Source organism: Bos grunniens, chromosome X (genome assembly GCF_055505025.1).
Source record: "Bos grunniens cultivar Pamir isolate PY7600 chromosome X, Bosgru_T2T1.0, whole genome shotgun sequence".
NCBI lineage: Eukaryota > Metazoa > Chordata > Mammalia > Artiodactyla > Bovidae > Bos > Bos grunniens.
This window is the reverse complement of record NC_141194.1, coordinates 104,678,419-104,703,170: the sequence shown is the minus strand read 5'-3', so window position 1 is coordinate 104,703,170 and position 24,752 is coordinate 104,678,419. Positions and strand designations below refer to the sequence as shown.

The 24,752-nt window shown below is 41.6% G+C and overlaps 1 long non-coding RNA gene across 2 annotated transcripts; it reads left to right on the top strand.

Moving 5' to 3' along the window:
- Positions 1-3,231: 3,231 nt before the first annotated feature.
- Positions 3,232-24,327, top strand: LOC147340984 (uncharacterized). 2 transcript variants are annotated; one of them, XR_015159427.1, is made up of 2 exons: positions 3,232-4,119; positions 23,946-24,327. It is a non-coding gene; the product is annotated as an uncharacterized LOC147340984 (long non-coding RNA). The 2 variants fall into 2 exon arrangements; XR_015159426.1 differs by having other exon boundaries at positions 23,931-24,327.
- Positions 24,328-24,752: the final 425 nt, after the last annotated feature.

The following is a 24,752-nucleotide window of genomic DNA, read 5'->3' as shown; positions in this document are numbered from 1 at the left end:
GAAACAGACCCGGAGAGGGTGGAGGACTGTCTAAGGGAGAATGGGATATCCTTCCAGGAACCCTGGCTCCTGGGTTTTAATGAGCTTCCTACCCAGCATGGTCACTGATTGGCAAGTGTTGACATTGAGAATAAACTATTGGTGGAAATGTAAAAGCCTTTTTAAAAGAATGTGCCTACCAGCTGTGCATCTTATGGAGTATTTCATTTCCTCCCCAACCCTTGGAAAGTGCTGGCCACAGGGCAGATGCTTCATCATTTTTATTGAACAAGTTCAATTTCACACAGTTATATCCATAGTGTCAGCAACACTATGAGGTATATTAGAACAGTGATCATCATAGTTGGTACTTCATGGATCAGTAAAGACAGAACATTTTTTCTTAGGAAGGCTGTAACAATTGCTAAGTTTTAAGTTTATCCCACAAGGATATTAAAAAAAAATGAAACAAATCTCCCCAATCATCACCAAGGCTATCGGAGGTCTATTGAGGACCCCACGCAAGGGAGGGTCTACCTCTTGGGACACCCTTGCTTCAGCATATCCCTAAGCCAGCAACCTGGGACAGCTGAGTACACTTGAAGTTCCTTCCTTGACCTCGGGAATTTTTTTGGAAGACAATTTTTTGACAGGGGTAGGGGAAAGTTTTGGGATGTTTCAAGTGCAGTCCATTTATTGTGCACTCTTTATGTTCCCTGGTGGCTCAGTTGGTAGTCTACCTGCAGTGCAGGAGACCCGGGTTCAATCCCTGGGTCGGGAAGATCTCCTGGAGAAGGAAATGACAGCCCACTCCAGTATTCTTGCCTGAAGAATTCAATGGACTGAGGAGTCTTGTGGGCTACAGTCCATAGGATCACAAAAGGGTTGGACATGGCTGAGTGACTAAACACTTATTTCTATTATTTGATCAGCTCCACCTCAGATCATCAGGCATTAGATCCTAGAGGTTGGGGGCCCCTGCTTTAGTTCCCTCTTTCATCTTCTACACAGCTCCAGCCTGCTTCCTCCTCCTCTTCCACCTGCAGAACTACCTACTGGGCTTCTCTGAATGTGGCTAAGAATCTCCTTCCCTCACTTACTTGTCTCTGAGTCCCTTCTCCTATCTGGGTTTCCCTGATCTCCATTTAGGCACTTTTGCCCCAGGTGGTGCTAGTGGTAAAGAACCTATGTACCAATGCAGGAATTCGATCCCTGGATTGGGAAGATCCCCTGGAGGAGGGCACAGCAACCCACTCCAGTATTCTTGCCTGGAAAATTCCCATGGACAGAGGAGCCTGGTGGGCTCTGACAGTCAGACGTGACTGAATCGACTTAGCACAGCATACCAGAGAACGTTTGAACTGCAGACTCATGTGATTGTTTTGGCTTCTTGGAGTCCCTTGTCTTTCCACGTGTATGTTAGGGTCAGCTTGTGTATTGCTTCCTACAGGCCTGGAGAGGGTAACAGGCAGGAAGGCCAGGGGTCTCCAGACAGAGAAAATAGGCTACAAGTGTCAGACGTTTTTTTATCTCTCTCTTAAGAGGCAGGAGGAAAGAAACTAGTGTTGCAATTTTTCTCCATCTCGATACAAATTTAAAAGGAGGTTTCTCTGAAAATTCTGTGTTGCCATGACCACTCCTGGCTCCACCTGAATTTAACTTTTCTCAGACCTTGAGCTAAGCAATGCACTTTTCTTATGGAAATGTTTGTCTTAAGCTATGTTAATGTACTATGTATTTACCCAAGACTCTGTCTTCAGGTCGGTTGCCCCTAAAGGCTCAGAACTGACTTGACAAACCAGTATGTTTTACTCATACCTTGTTCTCCTAATCTATGTTAATAAAACTATATATTTACTTGGAAATCTGCCTCTCTTCAAGATTCATGTCAATCATTTTATCGCTCGGGATTGTTGCAGGAAGGTGGACCCCTTCCAGGGCCTGAAACTGGGCTCTTGTCTAACACTCGGAAATGAATTGTCCGAGGAGACACATGTGCTGACAAAGCAAGAGACTTTATTGGGAAAGGGCACCCGGGTGGAGAGCGGTAGGGTAATGGAACCCAGGAGAACTGCTCTGCCGCGTGGCTCGCAATGTCGGGTTTTATGGTGATGGGATTAGTTTCTGGCTGGTCTTTGACCAATCATTCTAATTCAGAGTCTTTCCTGTTGGTGCATGCATCGCTCAGCCAAGATGGATGCTAGCGAGAGGGATTCTGGGAAGTGGACGGACATGCGGTGTCTCCTTTTGACCTTTCTTGAACTCTTCTGGTTGGTGGTGGCTTATTAGTTTTATATTCCTTATCAGGATCTCCTGTCATAAAACAACTCATGCAAATAGTTACTATGGTGCCTGGCCAGGGTGGGCGGTTTCAATCAGTGTGCTTCCCCTAACAGGATGACTCACCTGCTGCCAACGTTATCTCAATGCATGTTGCTGGTGAGGGGCCTGGTGCCATTCTCTGAGACATTGTCTTTCTTTAATTAGCAGACTGCTAGTGGCTGTATAACATCTGGCTAAAGACTAGCAGGGGGTACTCTTTCTTCCCCCTTCTGATGTCTATGTCAGCAGATTTCTCTATCTTTTTTATACTTTAATAAAACTTTATAACACAAAACCTCTGAGTGATCAAGCTTCGTCACTGGCCCTGGATTGAACTCTTCTCCTCTGGAGGCCAAGAATCCTGGCATGTTTTGTGGTTTAGCAACAACCTTTAAGCCTTTTGTAATTCATATTGAATCTTCATTTCAGATTGAAGATACATTCCATGGTATTGCCAACTTAAGTCTTTCCATCACTATGGAATATCTGTACATGTATTTAGGGTATTTTTCAGCAATTGTGTATAATTTCCAGTGTGCCAGTCTTATCATCCTCATTACATCCATGGCAAAGTATTTTATTAATGTTGACATTATTGAAAGGGAATTGTTTTTTTAAATTCCTTTTCAGATTGTTATTTGCTAGTATATACAGATAAAACTGTGTAATCATTCATTTTTATCAGTTTGGACAGCTTGATAGTTGTCTTTACTTTCTTTACTTTCTCATAATTTAAGATTACCCTGGCTCATATATTTATAGTCTCTCCCCTAGTCTCAGTCATTTCTTCAAAGAACTGTCCTTTTTTTTTTTTTACATTAAATTATTTTTGACTATGCTGGGTCTTTATTGCTAGTTTGTCTAGTTGTAGTGAGCAGAGGCTACCCTCTAGTTGCCGTGCCATGACTTCTCATGGCAGTTCTTTCTCTGGTTGCAGAACTTGGGCTCTGGAGCTTGCAAACTTCAATAGTTGTTCAGGGGCTTAGTTGCCCTGGGCATGTGGAATCTTCTAGGACCAGGGATTGAACCTGTGTTCCCTGTATTGGTAGGCAGATTCTTTACTGTTAGGTAGGTAGAATAGGGAAAAGGAGTCCAAAATGGCGGTGGCTAAAAGACAAGGAAGGGAAAAGCCCACAAAAATATAACAAAGGAAGGTCAAAGGAAGGTCCAAGGACCAGAGTGAAGACTTCAGGTAGAACAAACAGCACTCCTGGCTAAGCCCAATTTGCATAGGGCAGGCCCAGGTGGAGGAAAAAACATATTAAAGGAGGAGCCAAAGTGCTTTCTCGCTCTCTCTCTCTCCCACGTGCATGCGCTCTTTCTCTCTCTCTCCCTCTCCCTCTCTCTCTCTCTCTCCCCCTCCCCCACTCACTCCTCCACTATCTTCTCTTCAAGTTTTTGGGTTGGCTTCGAGGATGGATTCTCCTGCTATCTTCTAAATAAAATAGAGCTGTAACACTGATTTGCCTAAGAGCTATAACAAGGTTTGTCCAAGACTCGAGAGCTGTGATGCTCCGAGGGCTTTAATGTCCGTCACTCCAAATCTTTGTTGTGATGAGACAAAGAACTGAGGAACATACACTCGCGTGACATCTATGGTGACGTGACTCGGGTTTAACCTGGCTGAAACAACCTCTGTGAGGAAGAGGCCAAGCACAGCAGGAGCCCAACTCAGCGAAGCTCCCACGCTAGAAGGAGAAGGCGAAGAAACCCAGCGCAGGGGAAGGCCCATCGTGCTGGAAACTGGGACAGCGAAAAAAGAACTCAGCAGAAAGCTCATTCGGCCCAGTCTCAGATTCCAGAAGACCTCCGGTTAAGGTAAGCGGTCCTCGCTCCTATGGCTGGAGGGATGTTTACAATCTCTCGTTTCTTGTTTCCTCGAACCTCCCGCGAACAGGCGGGCGGCGAGGGGCACAATTAGGGACTCTGGAGAGGCTACTCCTCAGCAAGTCCCAAAGGTGCTATCTGCTGAGCCCCAGTAGCTGTTACGCAAGCCGGTGGGGGATCTTCTGCCCTTTGTCTTCTCTGTGCCAAGGATCAGACCAATGAAACTGTGAGCACCGATCAGATATTTAGCAAAATTTCTGGTGGGCTATGAAGGGGATTCCTTGGCACGTTTTTCCCACTGCTTTTTCCTCCTGTCCTTCAGCTCTCTTTCGGGACTCAAGCCCGACCAAAACTAATGACACTCAGGCTCTGATGTCTCATTGCAAAAATTCATTGAGAGACAAAGTGATAAGAGGTGGATTTGTTAGGATCCAGATGGAGAGAAGCCACTCTTCAGGGTGTGAACCATTGCCGAGGGCAAGGGCTGGGGCCATGGAATTAGGCCTGGCTATGTTTTGTGAGGGGGTGGAATTAATATGTTAAAGAGTGGGATGATCATCCCAGACATTGGGGAAGCAGCCACTCCTCCCACTACTGACCACGCCTTGGAGCTGTCCTGCCACTTCTGGGTGTGTCTGTTGGCTTATAGATTGGGGATTAAGGTTTACTTGAATTTGACTTGTCATCTTGGACCCAATTGATTTTAATTGGTTTACCTCAAGCTGGTTTTCAAAAAGGCAGAGGAACCAGAGATCAAATTGTCAACATCCGCTGGATCATGGAAAAAGCAAGAGAGTTCCAGAAAAGCATCTATTTCTGCTTTATTGACTATGCCAAAGCATTTGACTGTGTGGATCACAATAAACTGTGGGAAATTCTTAAAGAGATGGGAATACCAGACCACCTGATCTGCCTCTTGAGAAATTTGTATGCAGGTCAGGAAGGAACAGTTAGAACTGGACATGGAACAACAGACTGGTTCCAAATAGGAAAAGGAGTATGTCAAGGCTGTATATTGTCACCCTGTTTATTTAACTTATATGCAGAGTACATCATGAGAAACGCTGGACTGGAAGAAACACAAGCTGGAATCAAGATTGCCAGGAGAAATATCAATAACCTCAGATATGCAGATGACACCACCCTTATGGCAGAAAGTGAAGAGGAACTCAAAAGCCTCTTGATGAAAGTGAAAGAGGAGAGTGAAAAAGTTGGCTTAAAGCTCAACCTTCAGAAAACGAAGATCATGGCATCCGGTCCCATCACTTCATGGGAAATAGATGGGGAAACAGTGGAAACAGTGTCAGACTTTACTTTTCTGGGCTCCAAAATCACTGCAGATGGTGCCTGCAGCCATGAAATTAAAAGATGCTTACTCCTTGGAAGGAAAGTTATGACCAACCTAGATAGCATATTGAAAAGCAGAGACATTACTTTGCCAACAAAAGTCCGTCTAGTCAAGGCTATGGTTTTTCCTGTGGTCATGTATGGATGTGAGAGTTGGACTGTGAAGAAGGCTGAGCACTGAAGCACTGATGCTTTTGAACTGTGGTTTTGGAGAAGACTGTTGAGAGTCCCTTGGACTGCAAGGAGATCCAACCAGTTCATTCTGAAGGAGATCAGCACTGGGATTGCTTTTGAAGGAATGCTGCTAAAGCTGAAACTCCAGTACTTTGGCCACCTCATGCGAAGAGTTGACTCATTGGAAAAGACTCTGTTGCTGGGAGGGATTGGGGGAAAGAGGAGAAGGGGACGACAGAGGATGAGATGGCTGGATGGCATCACTGACTCGATGGATGTGAGTCTGAGTGAAATCCGGGAGTTGGTGATGGACAGGGAGCCCTGGCGTGCTGCGATTCATGGGGTTGCAAAGAGTCGGACACGACTGAGCGACTGATCTGATCTGATCTGATCTGATACCCTTGTGCTTTGTCATTCTTTCAAAGGTTCAGCTCTGCCCCCTTCCCTCCTGTTTCATGCTCTTTTCCTGAGCCCCACCCAGACCCACAAGGTTGCCTCTACAATCTTCTGGAGAGACAACCAGAAAATAGCTGGCCTTGGGAGATAAATACTCTATAATATCCAACCCCCTAATCCTACCCAGTACTGGTCACACTGGAGATCTTGGGGATGCCCAACTACAGTTCGGGGGTCCCAGGAGGTCATCACGCCTTGACCTGCCTAGGGATCTGGTCCTCGAGAGGTTGTCATGCCTCAATCTGCCCGGGGATTCGATCTCTAGGAGGCAGAGCAGTATCTCGGATGGGACTCTGGAATATCGGGCCTCTGAGCAGATCTGGAGTTATGCCCTAGTGGAAGCTAACTTGGTCCTTCCAAATAAAGGCTTGCAAGCACCCACCAGCGGGCTGCCTCTTCTCCCCCAAAGGAGGCTCACTTCCCCACGTGATGTGAACTGGGCTTCCAGGCCTGGGCAGCAAAGTGCTTCCTGGAGGTCTTTGCTCAGGGGCTGGTTCCCCTGAGCTGGGGCTGTGCTACGGAGCCCAAACACACGGGGGAAGGCCCAAACCACATCCACACATCTCTGCTGTGGAGGAGAGCTCTAGGGAAGTGAAGTCTATAAGGCGCTTTCTTGGCACGAATGGAGGAACACTCTGGCTGTGGAGCCCCATCCCCAACCCAGGGGCACTGGGAGCCTGATTCTCTCCGAGTGGTGCTGAGTCTGGGCAGCCAAGCAACAGCTTGAGAATCCATCCAGTTGAGCTTCCCTTCCCTCTGACAGAGCTCTCATTGCTGGAGGCCTTGGCTGTTTGGAAACCACCGGACCCTAAGCCTTCTCCAAGAAGGTCTGGCTCCTAGGTCGAAAGAGAAGGCAAGAGCGGAGCTGAGGCCAGTCAGGTGCCAGTCACGTCTCACACACTCCCGCAGCCTGGTCCTTCTCGGGCAGTCACGCTAGAAGCTAGAAATGTCTTGGCGAGGCTCGTCCAGGGCAGAGCAGCATCTCAGCCATGACTCTGCAATATCGGGCCTCTGAGCAGATCTGGAGCTCTGCCGTTGTGGAAGCTAACTCGGTCCTTCCAAATAAAGGCTTGCAAGCACCCACCAGCGGGCTGCCTTTTCTCCCCCAAAGGAGGCTCTCTTCCCTGCGTGCTGTAAACTCGGCTTCCAGGCCTGGGCACAAAGCGCTTCCTGGAGGTCTTTGCTCAGGGGCCGGTTCCCCTGAGCTGGGGCTGTGCTACGGAGCCCGAACACATGGGGGAAGGCCCAAACCACATCCACACGTCTCTGCTCTGGAGGAGAGCTCTAGGGAAGTGAAGTCTGTCAGGCACTTTCTTGCCGAGAATGGAGGAACACTCTGGCTGTGGAGCCCCATCCCCAGCCCAGGGGCACTGGGAACCTGATTCTCTCTGTGCGGCCGCTGAGTCTGGGCGGCCAAGCAACAGCTTGAGAATCCATCCAGGTGCGCTTCCCTTCCCTCTGACAGAGCTCTCATTGCTGGAGGCCTTGGCAGTTTGGACACACGCAGACCCTAACCCCTCTCCAAGTAGGCCTGGACCCTAGGTCCAAAGGGAAGGCAAGAGTGGAGCTGAGGCCAGTAAGGCACCAGTTAGGTCTCCCACACTCCCGCAGCCTTCTCCTGCCTGAGCAGTCACGCTAGAAGCTAGGAATGTCTTGGCGAGGCTCGCCCAGCGCAGAGCAGCATCTCGGCTGTGACTCTGCAATATTGGGCCTCTGGGCAGATCTGAAGTTCTCCCGTTGTAGAAGCTAACTCGGACCTTCCAAAGAAAGGCTTGCAAACACATGCGGGTGGGCGGCGTGTGGAGACCAGGGGCGGCGGCTGGGAGGACTAACCCCACGTCCAAGGAGTGGTGGCTGGGCTGGTGCAGGAGGGCCCAGAGGAGCTATCCCATGTTGAAGGTCAGGAAGGGCGGTGGTGAGGAGATACCCCTCGTCCAAGGTAAGGAGCAATGGCTGTGCTTTGCTGGAGCAGCCATGAAGAGATAATCCATGCCCAAGGTAAGAGAAACCCAAGTAAGATGGTAGGTGTTGCAAGAGGGCATCAGAAGGCAGACACACTGAAACCATACTCACAGAAAACTCGTCAATCTAATCACACTAGGACCACAGCCTTGTCTAACTCAGTGAAACTAAGCCATGCCCGTGGGGCAACCCAAGACAGGCGGGTCATGGTGGAGAGATTTGACAGAATGTGGCCCACTGGAGAAGGGAATGGCAAACCACTTCAGTATTCTTGCCTTGAGATCCCCATGAACAGTATGAAAAGGCAAATTGATAGGATACTGAAAGAGGAACTCCCCAGGTCAGCAGGTGCCCAATATGCTATTGGAGATCAGTGGAGAAATAACTCCAGAAAGAATGAAGGGATGGAGCCAAAGCAAAAAGAATACCCAGCTGTGGATGTGACTGGTGATAGAAGCAAGGTCCGATGCCGTAAAGAGCAATATTGCATAGGAACCTGGAATGTCAGGTCCATGAATCAAGGCAAATTGGAAGTGGTCAAACAAGAGATGGCAAGACTGAATGTTGACATTCTAGGAAACAGCGAACTAAAATGGACTGCAATGGGTGAATTTAACTCAGATGACCATTATATCTTCTACTGCGGGCAGGAATACCTCAGAAGAAATGGAGTAGCCATCATGGTCAACATAAGAATCTGAAATGCAGTACTTGGATGCAATCTCAAAAATGACAGAATGATCTCTGTTCATTCAAGGCAAACCATTCATCACAGTAATTCAAGTCTATGCCCCAACCAGTAATGCTGAAGAAGCTGAAGTTGAATGGTTATATGAAGACCTACAAGACCTTTTAGAACTAACACCCAAAAAAGATGTCCTTTTCATTATAGGGGATGGAATGCAAAGGTAGGAAGTCAAGAAACACCTGGAGTAACAGGGAAATTTGGCCTTGGAATACGGAATGAAGCAGGGCAAAGACTAATAGAGTTTTGCCAAGAAAAGGCACTGGTCATAGCAAACACCCTCTTCCAACAACACAAGAGAAGACTCTACACATGGACATCACTAGATGGTCAACACTGAAATCAGACTGATTATATTCTTTGCAGCCGAAGATGGAGAAGCTCTATACAGTCAACAAAAACAAGACCAGGAGCTGACTGTGGCTCAGATCATGAAATCCTTATTGCCAAATTCAGACTTAAATTGAACAAAGTAAGGAAAACCACTAGACCATTCAGGTATGACCTAAATCAAATCCCTTATGATTATACAGTGGAAGTGAGAAATAGATTTAAGGGTCTTGTTCTGATAGACAGACTGCCTGATGAACTATGGAATGAAGTTCTTGACATTGTACAGGAGACAGGGATCAAGACCATCCCCATGGAAAAGAAATGCAAAAAAGCAAAATGGCTGTCTGGGGAGGCCTTACAAATAGCTGTGAAAAGAAGAGAAGTGAAAAGCAAAGGAGAAACGGAAAGATATAAGCATCTAAATGCAGAGTTCCAAAGAATAGCAAGAAGAGAAAAGAAAGCCTTGCTCAGTGATCAATGCAAAGAAATAGAGGAAAACAACAGAATGGGAAAGACTAGAGATATTTTTGAGAAAATTAGAGATACCAAGGGAACATTTCATGCAAAGATGGGCTCAATAAAGGACAGAAATGGTATGGACCTAACAGAAGCAGAAGATATTAAGAAGAGGTGGCAAGAACACACAGAAGAACTGTACAAAAAAGATCTTCACGTCCCAGATAATCACAATGGTGTGATCACTGACCTAGAGCCAGACATCCTGGAATGTGAAGTCAAGTGGGCCTTAGGAAGCATCACTAGGAACAAAGCTAGTGGAGGTGATGGAATTCCAGTTGAGCTATTTCAAATCCTGAAAGATGATGCTGTGAAAGTGCTGCACTCAATATGCCAGCAAATTTGGAAAACTCATCAGTGGCCACAGGACTGGAAAAGGTCAGTTTTCATTCCAATCCCAAAGAAAGGCAATGCCAAAGAATGCTCAAACTACTACCACACAATTGCACTCATCTCACATGCTAGTAAAGTAATACGCAAAATTCTCCAAGCCAGGCTTCAGCAATACATGAAACATGAACTTCCAGATGTCCAAGCTGGTTTTAGAAAAGGCAGAGGACCAGAGATCAAATTGTCAACATCTGCTGGATCATGGAAAAAGCAAGAGAGTTCCAGAAAAGCATCTATTTCTGCTTTATTGACTATGCCAAAGCATTTGACTGTGTGGATCACAGTAAACTGTGGGAAATTCTGAAAGAGATGGGAATACCAGACCACCTGACCTGCCTCTTGCGAAACCTGCATGTAGGTCAGGAAGCAACAGTTAGAACTAGACATGGAACAACAGACTGGTTCCAAATAGGAAAAGGAGTATGTCAAGGCTATATATTGTCACCCTGCTTATTTAACTTATATGCAGAGTACATCATGAAACACACTGGACTGGAAGAAACACAAGCTGGAATCAAGATTGCCAGGAGAAATATCAATAACCTCAGATATACAGATGACACCACCCTTATGGCAGAAAGTGAAGAGGAACTCAAAAGCCTCTTGATGAAAGTGAAAGAGGAGAGTGAAAAAGTTGGCTTAAAGGTCAACATTCAGAAAAGAAAGAACATGGCATCCGGTCCCATCACTTCATGGGAAATAGATGGGGAAGCAGTGGAAACAGTATCAGACTTTATTTTTCTGGGCTCCAAAGTCACTGCAGATGGTGACTGCAGCCATGAAATTAAAAGATGCTTACTCCTTGGAAGGAAAGTTATGACCAACCTAGATAGCATATTGAAAAGCAGAGACATTACTTTGCCAACAAAGGTCCGTCTATTCAAGGCTATGGTTTTTCCTGTGGTCATGTATGGATGTGAGAGTTGGACTGTGAAGAAAGCTGAGCGCCGAAGAATTGATGCTTTGGGACTGTAGTGTTGGAGAAGACTCTTGAGAGTCCCTTGGACTGCAAGGAGATCCAACCAGTCTATTCTGAAGGAGATCAGCCCTGGGATTTCTTTGGAAGGAATAATGCTAAAGCTGAAACTCCAGTACTTTGGCCACCTCATGCGAAGAGTTGACTCATTGGAAAAGACTCTGATGCTGGGAGGGATTGGGGGCAGGAGGAGAAGCGGACGACAGAGGATGAGATGGCTGGATGGCATCACTGACTGGATGGACGTGAGTCTGAGTGAACTCCGGGAGTTGGTGATGGACAGGGAGGCCTGGCGTGCTGCAATTCATGGGGTCGCAAAGAATCGGACACGACTGAGTCACTGAACTGAACTGAAGTGATGGTGTTTTTGAGTGTTTTTGAGTATTTTTTGAATATTATGTGTAGTATGTTAATTTTATGTTTAATTTGTTAACAAAAAATTCAAATATTTCCCAAAGTTACTGTGCCATTTATAGTTCTTCCAGGAATATATGAAGATTTTCTTTCTCCATATTCTTGTCAACATGTTTTTGTTTTAATTTTATTTTATTTTTTAACTTTCAATATTGTATTGGTCTTGCCATATATCTCTGTCTTATGTGTTAGAGCCATTCTAATGGGTATGAAGTGCCGTTTCATTTTGGTTATAACTTATATTTCCATCATGACTAGTGGTATCATTGCATTTTAATGTCTTAACTAGGTCTTTCGTGGTGGCTCAGACTATTGTGGTGGCTCAGACTATAATCTGCCTGCAATGCGGAGGCCTGGGTTCAATCCCTGGGTTGGGAGATCCCCTGGAGGAGGGCATGGCAACCCATTCCAGTACTCTTGCCTGGAGAAGCGCCATGGATGGAGGAGCCTGGCCGGCTACAGTCCATGTGGTCCCAAAGAGTTGGACACGATTAAGCGGCTAAGCACAGATATTTATATTTTGGTCAAGTGTCCACTCAAATATTTTGCACATTTTTGATTAGGCTTTCCCCCCACAATGAAGTATCTTGGAAACTTAGTAAGTAAGTAATTAAATTTACTTCTGACTTCTCATTTCTTTTCAATTATATCATCACCATAGCATCATGGCTGCTGTGGTTTTGCAGGAAGTTTTGATATTAGAAATTATAATTCTTACCAATCTGTTTTTTTTTTAAATTGTTTTATCTATTTCGGGTCCATTGAATTTCCATGTAAATTTTTGTACTATCATTTCAGTTAAAAAAATGAAACAGCTGAGATTTTGATAGGAATTGTATTGATGCTTTAGCTCTATTCAAGAATTATTGCCGTCTTAACAATATCATGTCTTCCAATTCATAGAAAAGATCTACATACTTCTTTAGTTCTAATTTAACGTCAACAATTTTTGTTTTTTACTTAAAAAGTGTTTTGTTAAATTCATTATAAGTATTTTTAATGTTGTCATGTTAGTTTCTGGAGTACAGCAAAATGATTGATACACACACACACACACACACACATGCACAAACATACATGAGTGTGTGTGTATATATATATATATGCATGCATATATATATATATATATATATATATACACATACATGAGAGAGTCATGTATGGTTCTTTGTGACCCCATGGACTGTAGCTCAGCAGGCTTCTCTGTCTGTGGAGCTTCTCCAGGCAAGAATACTAGAGTAGGTTACCATGCCCATGCCCTCTTCCAGCGGATCTTCCCAACCCAGGGATCGAACACAGGCCTCCCACATTGCTGGCAGATTCTTTACCATCTGAGCCACCAGGGAAGCCCTAGTTAAGACATATATATATATATATATATATATATATATATATATATATATATATTCCTTTCCATGATCTTTTTCATTATGTTTTGTTATGAGATCTTGAATAAAGTTTCCTGTGTTACAGATTAGACCCTGTTGGTTTTCTATTTTATACATAGTAGTTTGTATCTGCTAATGTCAAACTCCTAATTCATCCTTCCTCCCACCTTGTGTTCTTATTTTTGGATTATCACAAGTATATTGTCGACTAAAACTAAATAAGGTTATATTAATGATAAGTGTCAGTATTTTCAGCACAAGAAAATGGAGATTTAAGTATAAAATAAAATCTTAGGAAATCTATTGTATGGTTAAATTTAAAATAGAAATGCTAGCATGAATATGTGATTTATTTTTATATTGTAAAAATATACATTTCTCAGGTGTTCCTTGGGAAAAGCCTAGGAATAAAGATAAAAGTATTAGCAACAAGTTCTTCTCACGTCCACATCATAATTTCTGAGTATCATTTACTGTTAAAAAGAAACCAGAATCCTTAAAAAAAAAGGCAAATACTTAAAATAAGCAAGTAAATATTTATGACAATACTGGAATACTTGATATATCATAAAGCATAGAAATGGAAAAACAACTGTAGTAATATCAAAAAGATCAAGAGATATTTTAAGTGAGTTCCTTTGGACAAGAATTAAATAATTTCATCATAAAATTCCTATAATTGATTGAAGCATATCAAATATAGTCAAATTCAGGAGTTCTTAATGATTTCAAGCATCTTCTCTTTTAATTACATCTGGAATAATTTCAGCTATGCTTAAAAATTTTATATGATGGGAAATGTGCTCACATTTATTCAACATTTTCTGTATAAAGTCCAACTCAGAAGGTAATCCAAGCACTGTATATATATATATATTCATATATCTTTACAAAATTTCAAGTAATGAATCAGATTGAATTCTAGTATTAGAAGCATCATGAGTTTGCAAACTGTAATAAAAGAATGGATTTAAGCAATAATAATCAATGGATGCTAAAATGGCTCATTGATTACTGTTGCTTAGATCCATGCTTAAAACCATTCACCTAAGTGGATCAGAGCCTTGTCATGTTGAAGGGGATTATGTAATTCTATGAAGCTATGAGCCATATTTCTCAGATCACCCAAGAAAGACAGGTCATAGTGAAGGGTTCTGTCAAAAGGTGATCCACTGGGGGAGAGAATGGCAAACCACTCCAGTATTCTTGCTGTGAGAACCCCATGAACATAATGAAAAGGCAAAAAGATGTGACACCAGAAGATGAGTCCCCTCAGGTCAGAAGGTGTTGAATATGCTACTGGGGAAGAGTGGAGAGCAATTACTAAAATCTCCAGAAAGAATGAAGCAGCTGGGCCAAAGCAGAAATGATGCTCAGTTGTGGATGTGTCTGATGATGAAAATAGAGTCTGATGTTGTAAAGAACAATTTTGCATAGAAAATGAGAATGTTAGGTCCAGAAATTAAGGTAAGGAAATGGCAAGTGTGAGCATTGGCATATTTGGAATCAGTAAACTAAAATGGATGGGAATAGGCAATTTTAATTCAGGTGACAATTATATCTACTACTATGGGCAAGAACTCCTTAGAATGAATGGAATAACCCATGTAGTCAACAAAAGAGTCTGAAATGTGGTACTTGGGTACAATCTCAAAAATGACAGAATGATCTTGATTCATTTCTAAGGCAAACCATTCAACATCAGAGTAATACGAGTCTATTCCCCAAACAGAAATGCCAAACAAGCTGAAGTTGAATGGCACAGCTCTATGATGACCTACAAGATGTTCTAGAACAAACACCAAAAAAAAAAAAAAAATGTTCTTTTCATCATAGGGGATTGAAATGTAAAATTAGGAAGTCAAAGGATACCTGGAGTAACAGGTAAATTTGGCTTTGGAGTACAAAATGAAGCAGTGCAAAGGATAGCAGAGATTTGTCAAGAGAACATACTGGTCATAGCAAACATCCTGCTCCAACAACTCAAGAGACAACTCTACACATGAATGTCACCAGATATCAATACTGAAATTAGATTGATTATATTATTTTCAGCCAAAGATGGGAAAACTCTATACAGTCATCAAAATCAAGACCGGGAGCTGACTGTTGCTCAGATCATGAGCTGCTTATTGCAAAATTCAGGCTTAAATTGAAGAAAGTAGGGAAAACACAAGGCCATTCAGGGATGATGTAAATCAAATCCCTTAGATTATACAGTGGAGGTGACAAACAGATTAAGGAATTATATATGGTAGACAGAGTTCCTGAATAAATATTGATGACAGTTTGTAAAATTGTACAGGATACATTGTACAGGAGGCAGTGACCACAACCATCCCAAAGAAAAAGAAATTTAAGAAGGCAAGGTGGTTGTCTGCAGAGGCTTTACAAATAGCTGAGGAAACAACAGAAAGAACGCAAGGAAAAAAGGGAAAGATATACCCAAATGATTGCAAAGATCCAGAGAATAGCAGGGAGAGATAAGAAGGTCTTAAGATAAAAAAAAAAAAAAGTCTTCCTAAATGAATAGTGCAAATAAATAGAGGAAAACAATAGAATGGGAAAGACTAGAGATCTTTTCAAGAAAATTGGAGATATCAATGGATTTCATGCAAGAACAGACATGACTTAAAAAAAAAACAAACACCAAAACATAAATAGTAAGGACCTAACCAAAGCAGAAGAGATTAGGAAAAGGTGGCTAAAGTGCACAGAAAGTGAAAGAGAAAGTGAAGTCACTCAGTAGTGTCCAACTCTTTGCGACCCCATGGACTGTAGCCTACCAGGCTCCTCACTCCATGGGATTTTCCAGGCCAGAATACTGGAGTGGGTTGCCATTTCTTTCTCCAAAAAGTGCACAGAAGGACTATGCAAAAAAGGTCTTAATAACTCAGATAACCACGATGTGTGGTCACACACCTAGAGCTAGACATTCTGGACTGTGAAGTCAAGTGGCCCTTAGGAAATATTACTAAGAACAAAGCTAGTGGAGGTGATGGAATTCCAGCTGATCTATTTCACATCTGAGAAGAAAATTCCATTAAACGACTGTGAGTCAACTCTTCGCATGAAGTGGCCAAAGTATTGGAGCTTCACTTTCAGCATCAGTCCTTCCAGTGAACACGCAAGACTGATCGCCTTTAGGATGGACTAGTTGGATCTCCTTGCAGTCCAAGGGACTTTCAAGAGTCTTCTCCAACACCACAGTTCAAAAACATTAATTCTTTGGTGATCAGCTTTCTTCACAGTCGAGTTCTCACATCCATACATGACCACAGGAAAAACCATAGCCTTGAATAGACGAACCTTTGTTGGCAAAGTAATGTCTCTGCTTTTTAATATGCTGTCTAGGTTGGTCATAACTTTCCTTCCAAGGAGTAAGCGTCTTTTAATTTCATGGCTGCAGTCACCATCTTCAGTGATTTTGGAGCCCCCCAAAGTAAAGTCTGACACTGTTTCCACTGTTCCCCATCTATTTGCCATGAAGTGATGGGACCGGATGCCATGATCTTAGTTTTCTGAATGTGGAGCTTTAAGCCAACTTTTTCACTCTTCTCTTTTACTTTCAAGAGGTTCTTTAGTTCCTCTTCACTTTGTGCCATGAGGGTGGTGTCATCTGCCTATCTGAAGTTATTGATATTTCTCCCAGCAATCTTGATTCCAGCCTGTGCTTCTTCCAGCCCAGTGTTTCTCATGATGTACTCTGCATGTAAGTTAAATAAGCAGAGTGACAATATACAGCCTTGACATACTCTTTTTCTTATTTGGAACCGGTCTGTTGTTCCATGTCCAGTTCTAACTGTTGCTTCCTGACCTACATACAGGTTTCTCAAGAGGCAGGTCAGGTGGTCTGGTATGCCAATTCTCTTTCAGAATTTTCCATAATTTATTGTGATCCACACAGTCAAAGGCTTTGACATAGTCAATAAAGTAGAAACAGATGCTTTTCTGGAACTCTCTTGCTCTTTCAATGATCCAGCGCATGTTGGCAATTTGATCTCTGGTTCCTCTGCCTTTTCTAAAACCAGCTTGAACATCTGAAAGTTCACGGTTCACGTATTTCTGAAGCCTGGCTTCAAGAATTTTAAACTTTACTTTACTTGTGTGTGAGGTGAGTCCAATTGTGTGGTAGTTTGAGCATTCTTTGGCATTGCCTTTCTTTGGGATTGAAATGAAAACTGATCTTTTCCAGTCCTGTGGCCACTGCTGAGTTTTCCACATTTGCTGGCATATTGAGTGCAGCACTTTCCCAGGCTCATCTTTCAGGATATAAGACCTTTAATCTAGGCCACAGCAGTGTATGAACCCAGAACTTCCATATGTATAAGCTTGGTTTACAAAAGGCAGAGGAACCACAGGTCAAAGTGCCAATGTTCATTAAATAATAGGAAAAAGTAAGTCAATTTCAGAAAAACATCTATTTCTGCTTCATTGACAATGCTAAAGACTTTGATTTTGTGGATCACAAGAAACTGTGGAAAACTCCTAAATATATGGGAATACCAGATCACTTTACTTGTCTCCTGAGAAATATGTATGCAGATCAAGAAGCAATAATTAGAACTGGACATAGAACAACTGACTGGTTCCAAATTGAGAAAGGATTACATCGAGGCTGTATATTGTCACCCTGCTTATTTAACTTCCATGCAGAGTACATTGTAAGAAATGCCAAGCTGGATGAAGCACAAACTGCAATCAAGATTTTCAGGAGAAACAGCAACAAACTCAGATATACAGATGATACCACTCTAATGGCAGAAAGTGAAAAGGAACTAAAGAGACTATTAATGAGGGTGATAGAGGAGAGTGAAAAAGCTGGCTTTGAATTCAACATTAAAAAAAAAAAAAACTAAGAACCATCACTGTATTGAAAATTCATTATCCTCCAATTAAAAGTAATGAAGAATTTAAAAATAGATAACATGATGTATTGTATAGCATGGGGGAATTTAGCCATTATTTTGCAATAACTTTTATCAAAGTATATTCTATAAAAACACTGAATCACTATGCTATTACCTTAAAATAATATATTTGATGAACTATGTTTTGGTAAAAAGGATAAAAATTAAATACAAAAACAAACAAAAAGAGCATATAGAAATTAGTCTTGCATTTTTATTTGCAAGTGTGTTTTTTTTAATAATGTTCTACTCCTACATAGGTGCTTCCCTGGTGGCTCAGCAGTAAAGAATCTGCCTGCAATGCAGGAGATGTGGGTTCAATCCCTAGGTCAGGAAGATCTCCTGAAAGAAGTCATGACAATCTACTCCAGTATTCTTGCCTGCAGAATCACAAGTACAGAGAAGCCTGGTGGGCTACAGTCCATACAGTCACAAAGAGTCAGCCATGACTGAAGCAACCGAATATGCCACATGCACCCTCATATAGAAATCTGTCTCACACACTGAACTGAGCTGGTTATTGTGTTTCTTACAAATTTTCATAGTCTTGCTGTACCTGGAACTTACAAAATGTATTTGAAGAGAACTGAGGTCATGCCTTCAGGTCTCATCCCTTCATGTCAAATAGAAGGGGCAAAAATGGAAACAGTGACAGATTTTCTTTTCTTGAGCTCCAAAATCACTGCATGGTGATTGAAGCCATGAAATTAAAGGGAACTTGCTCCTTAGAAGGAAAGCTATGACAAATGTAGACAGCGTATTAAAGAGTAGAGATATCACTTTGCCAATAAAGTTTCATAATTTCCACCACCTTCGTAGGAGGTGGGTCATAGAGCCCCTTGATGTGATTTATGTTATAGAGTGTTCTGCCTATGTTTTCTCTAAGAGTTTTATTGTTTCTGGTCTTATATCTAGGTATTTAATCCTTTCTGAATTTATCTTTGTGTATGGTGTTAGGAAGTGTTCTAATTTCATTCTTTTACATATAGCTGTCCAGTTTTCCCATCAACACTTATTGAAGAGGTTGTCTTGTTTCCATTGTATATTCTTGCCCCCTTTGTCAAAGATAAAGTGCCCATATTAGTGTGGGTTTCTCTCTGGGCTTTCTATCTTGCTCCATTTGTCTATATTTCTGTCCTTGTGCCAGTACCACCCTGTCTTGATGACTGTAGCTTTTTAGTATACTTTGAAGTAAGGAAAGTTGATTTTTCCAGCTCTGTTTTTCTTTCTCAAGATTGCTTTCACTATTCAGGTTTTTTGTTTGTTTGTTTTGTTTGTTTCCATACAAAGTTTGAAGTGGTTTGTTCTAGTTCTGTGAAAAATACCATTAGCAGTTTGATAGTGATTGCATTAAATCTGTAGATTGCTTTGAGTAGTGTAGCCATTTTCACAAAATTAATTTGTCCAAACCAAACACATGGTATATATCGCCATCTGTTTGTGTTGTCTTTGATTTCTTTCATCAACATCTTGTAGTTTTCTGCATACAGATCTTTTGTCTACTTAGGTAGGTTTATTCCTAAGTACTTTGTTCTTTTTGTTGCAATGATTAATGGAACTTTTCCCTTAAATCCTTCTAATGAAGCTTCATTGTTAACATGTAAGAATGCAAGTTATTTCTGTGTATTAATTTCATATCAGGTGACTTTACTAAACTCATTGATTAGCTCTAGAATTTTGCTAGTGGCATTTTCAGGGTTTTCTATGTGTAGTATTGGAGAAGGCAATGGCAACCCACTCCAGTACTCTTGCCTGGAAAATCCCATGGATGAAGGAGCCTGGTAGCCTGCAGTCCATGGGGTCACTAAGAGTCGGACATGACTGAGTGACTTCACTTTCATTTTTCACTTTCATGCATTGGAGGAGGAAATGGCAACCCATTCCAGTGTTCTTGCCTGGAGAATCCCAGGGATGGTGGAGCCTGGTGGGCTGCTGTCTATGGGGTTGCACAGAGTTGAACGAGACTGAAGCGACTTAGTAGTAGTAGTATCTTGTTCCTGATCTTAGATACATTATCTCAATATTTCACCACTGAGAATAATGTTTGCCATGGGTTTGTCATATATGGCCTTTATTATGATGGGGTAGGCTTCTTTTATATCAATTTTCTATAGAGTTTTTATCATAAATGGGTGTTGAATTTTGTTGAAAATTTTCTCTGAATCTATTGATGCGATCATATGGCTTTCTACTATCAGTTTGTTAATATGGTATATCACATTAATTGATTTGCATATTTGGGAGAATCCTTGCATCACTTGGATAAAACCCACTTGATCATAGTGTATCATCCTTTTAATGTTTTGTTGGATTTTGTTTGCAATAATTTCATTGAAGATTTTTGTATTTGTGTTCATCAGTGATATTGGCCTGCTTTTTTTTTTTTTTTTATATATCTTTGTCTGGTTTTGGTATCAGGGTGATGGTGGCCTTATTGAATGAGTTTGGGAGATTTTCTCCCTCTGCAAATTTCTGGAAGGGTTTGAGCAGGATAGTTGTTAGCTATTCTGTAAATGTTTGATACCATTTGCCTGTGAAGACATCTGGTCCTAGGATTTTGCTTGTTGGAATGTTTTTGATCATGGTTTTGATATCTGTGCTTGTGACTGCTCTGATCATATTGCCTATTTTTTCCTGGTTCATTTTTGGACAGTGATACTTTTCTAAGAATTTGTCCATTTCTTCCAGCTTGTCCATTTAATTGCCATATAGTTGCTCATAGTAGTCTCTTATGAACCTTTGCATTTCTGTATTGTTTTTTGTAACTTCTTTTTCATTTTTAATTTTATTGATTTGAGCCTTCTCCCTTGATTTCTTGATGAGTCTGCCTTAGAGTTTGTCTATTTTGTTTATCTTAAAAAAAATAGCTTTTAGTATTACTGATCTTTGCTATTGTTTCCTTCATTTCTTTTTCATTTATGTTTGCTCTGAACTGTATGATTTGTTTTCTTCTACTAACTTTGGGTGTTTTGTTGTTGTTATTATTATCTTTCTAGTTTCTTTAGTTGTAAGATTAGGCTTTGTATTTGATGTTTTTCTTGTATCATGAGGTAGGGTTGTATTGTTATAAACTTCCCTCTTAAAAGGGTTTAACTGCATCCCAAAGCTTTAGTGTGGTCGTATTTTCATTGTCATTTGCTTCTACATTTTTAACATTTCTTCTACATTTTTAACATTTCTTCTTTGATATTTTCACTGATTTCTTGCTTACTTAGAAATGTATTGTTTAGCCTCCATGTTTTTTCTGTTTTGACAGTTTATTTTCCTGGTAATTGATACCTAATCTCATACTATTGTGATCAGAAATAATGTTTGATACAATTTCAATTTTCTTAAGTTTACAAAGACTTGACTTGGGCCCAGGATGTGATCTATCCTGGAGAATGTTGCATATGCACTGGAGGAAAAAAATGAATTCTACTGATTTTGGATGGAATTTCCTGTAGATATAAGTTAGGTTCATCTGATCCAATGTATTAATTCAGGCTTGTATTTCCTTATTAATTTTCTGTCTGGATGATCTGTCCATTGTTGCTAGTGGAGTGTTAAAGTTCTGCAGTGTTACTGTCAATTTCCTGTTTTATAATCATTGTGCTCAGTTGTGTCTGACTCTTTGCAACTCAATGGACTATAGCCTGCCAGGCTCCTCTGTCCAAGGGGATTCTCCAGGCATGAATATTGGAGTGGGTTGCCATGCCCTCCTGTAGAGGATCTTCTAAACCCAGAATCAAACCCAGGTCTCCCACATTGCAGGTGGATTCTTTACCATCTGAGCCACCAGGGAGGCCCTTATGTATTGATGTCCCCTATGTTGGGTGCATATATATTTAAAAATGTTATATCTACTTGGATTGATCCCTTCATCATTATGTAGTGTCCTTCCTTGTCTCTTATAATAGTCTTCTTTTTTAAAGTGTATCTTATCTATATAAGTATTGCTGTTTCTGCTTTCTTTTTATTTCCATTTGTGCTGAATACCTGTTTCCAGCCCTTCACTTTCAGTGTGTGTGCGTGTCCTTAGGTCTGAAGTGAGGTTCTTGTAGACAATGTATATATGTGTGTGTGTGTGTATATACATATACATATTAGTATTCTCTGGGCTTCCTGGACTTAGGAGGCTGTTTCCTTTCCCAAGTTAGGTAAGTTTTTGACTACAATCTTTGCAAAGACTTTCTCATTCTCTTTCTTTTACACTTATTCTTCTGAGACTCCTATAATTCAAATATTGGTATGTTTAACATTGTCCCATAGGTCTCTAAGACAGTCCTCATTCCTTTTAATTCTTTTTTTGTTTATTCTGCTTTGCTTTGGTTATTTCCATCATTATATCTTCCAGCTTACATATCCATTCTTCTGCCTCAGTTATTCTGCTATTGATCCCCTGTAATCTTTCTTAGTTATTGTGTTGTTCATTGCTGATCATCTATTTTTTATTTCTTCTATATTCTTGTTAACAATCTCTTGTATCTTTCTGACCTCTGCCTACACTCCATTTATCTCTGTCTCCATTTTATTTCCTAGATTTTTGATCAACTTTACTATCTTTACTCTGAAAAATTTTTTTCACGTATACTGTCTATTTTCTCTTCATTTGTCTTGTAGGTTTTTACCATGTTCCAACTGGTGCATGTTTCTTTGTCCTTCCATTTTCTTTACTGTCTTTGGGGTTTCCTTTCTGCAGACTGTAAACTTGTAGTTACTTTTATTTGTGGAGTCTTTCCCCAGTGGATGGGGTTTGACCATTGCCTTGTGAGAGTTTTCTGGTGGGAGGGACTGGTACCTGTGTTCTGGTGGGTGAAATTGGATCTTGTCTCTCTGAAGGGAAGTGATGCATCCAGTAGAGTATTTTTTGGTGTCTGTGAAATTCATATGGCTTTGGGCAGCCTGTCTGCTAACGGTAAGGTTTGTAGTCTTATACAAAAATATTGCTGAAAGTTGCTAGCCTGAGGCCTTCATGCACTCTCCCAGGGTAATTGACACCAGGTTGTGGGTCCCTCAGTAGTGTCAAACTGCACAGGCTCCCAGCAAGGTGTGGGCAGTGAATTCCACTGCTCACAGCTTGGTGGCTGCTGCAGTGACAATCATGCCCACCTCTGTGGTCAGGGACTACAGTAGCATCTTGCCCCCCACCTCTGGCACTCGTGAAGGCTTTGGCAGTGGCCAGATAGCTTGCCCACCTCTGAGGTCACAGACTGAACCTGTCTCTGGCACTCCTGAAGTCAGTGTCCTGCCTGAGTGTGCATGGAGTTAAAGCATCCCTTTGACAATGATCTCTTCCCTCTCTGACTGGCCCAGACTTATCCCTGGACCCTGTCAGCTGTGTTATGCTAGACTCCTCAGAGTATTCTCACAGCAGTTAACTCCAGTCTTCTCCCTGGGGCCTGACTTCTGAAGCCTGAGCCTCAACACACAGCCACCATCCACCATGGTGGTCATGCACACAAGCATCTCAAGCTGGGAAGTCCTGGTCAGCATTGATCTGTGTAGCGAATTTTCTCCACTTTGTCCTCCATGCACCTGTTGCTGAATTTCCCTCTGAGGTTCCTGCCCTTGCCCATGAGGGGTTTTCCAAATGTGTGGAAACTTCCTCCTTCACAATTTCCTCCCAGAGACACAGGTCCCGTTCCATTTCCTTTCTCCTTTTTTCCTTATTTCTCTTGCTTTACCCCATTGTATAGAGATTAGTTTGCTCTTTTAAAAGTCTGGGGTCTTCTTCCAGAGTTCAGTAGGTGTTCTGTATGAGTTGTTCCACACGCAGATATATTTTTGATATATTTATGTAGAGGAAGATCATCTTCACATCTTACTCTTCCACTATCTTGAAAAAAAAAAAAAAGGAGCATCTTATACTAAGCCCCATAACACCAAACCAAAACTTAACATTAATTATAATTTTGGCTATCCCAGAAATAGAATCTTAAACTAAACAACACAGGAATCACATGATCAGTGCTAGTTAAGTTACCTGCCTGACAGACCCCTATCATTCTCTAAAGAAATATATCCTTCCAATAATAAATCTGCTTCATTCCTAATATAACTAGCATTATGTCCTTATTTCTGCTCCATCTGCCTGTGTCTTTCATTTTGTACAGCTCCTCAGAGCACCTAATAGTCCTCTACATTGGATGCTGCCCAATTTGAATTTATTTTTGCTCAGACAGGTTCTAAATAATTTTAGTATGTCTCAGCTTATCTTTTAACAGGCTTTAACATGACTGCAAGGAGATCCAACCAGTCCATTCTGAAGGAGATCAGCCCTGGGATTTCTTTGGAAGGAATGATGCTAAAACTGAAACTCCAGTACTTTGGCCACCTCATGTGAAGAGTTGACTCATTGGAAAAGACTCTGATGCTGGGAGGGATTGGGGGCAGGAGGAGAAGGGGACGACAGAGGATGAGATTGCTGGATGGCATCACTGACTCGATGGACGTGAGTCTGAGTGAACTCCGGGAGTTGGTGATGAACAGGGAGGCCTTGCGTGCTGCAATTCATGGGATCGCAAAGAGTCGGACACGACTGAGCGACTGATGTGATCTGATCTGAACATGAATTTTAAGGAAATAAACATTTAGTCCACAACACCATCATTGGTTCATTTATATAGGGGTAGAGTAGAAGCTTGATACTAATCCCATTGGGCTAAGATCCAAGCATTTGCAGGGCTGTGTATCTTTCTTAAGGTTCTACATGAGATTATACTTCCTTGATTTTTCCAGCTTCTAGAAACTTACCTGTATTCATTGACTGTTCTTTTTATTTATTTTTCTAATTGAAGGATAATTGCTTTACAGAATTTTGTTGCTTTCTGTCAAACCTCAACATGAATCAGCCATAAGTATACATATATCCCCTCCTTTTTGAACCTCTCTACCATCTCACTCCCCATCCCACCCCTCTAGGTTGGTACAGAGCCTCTGTTTGAGTTTCCCAAGCCATTTATCAAATTACCATTGGCTATCTATTTTACTTATGTAAGACTCCATGTTACTCTTTCCATACATCTCACCCT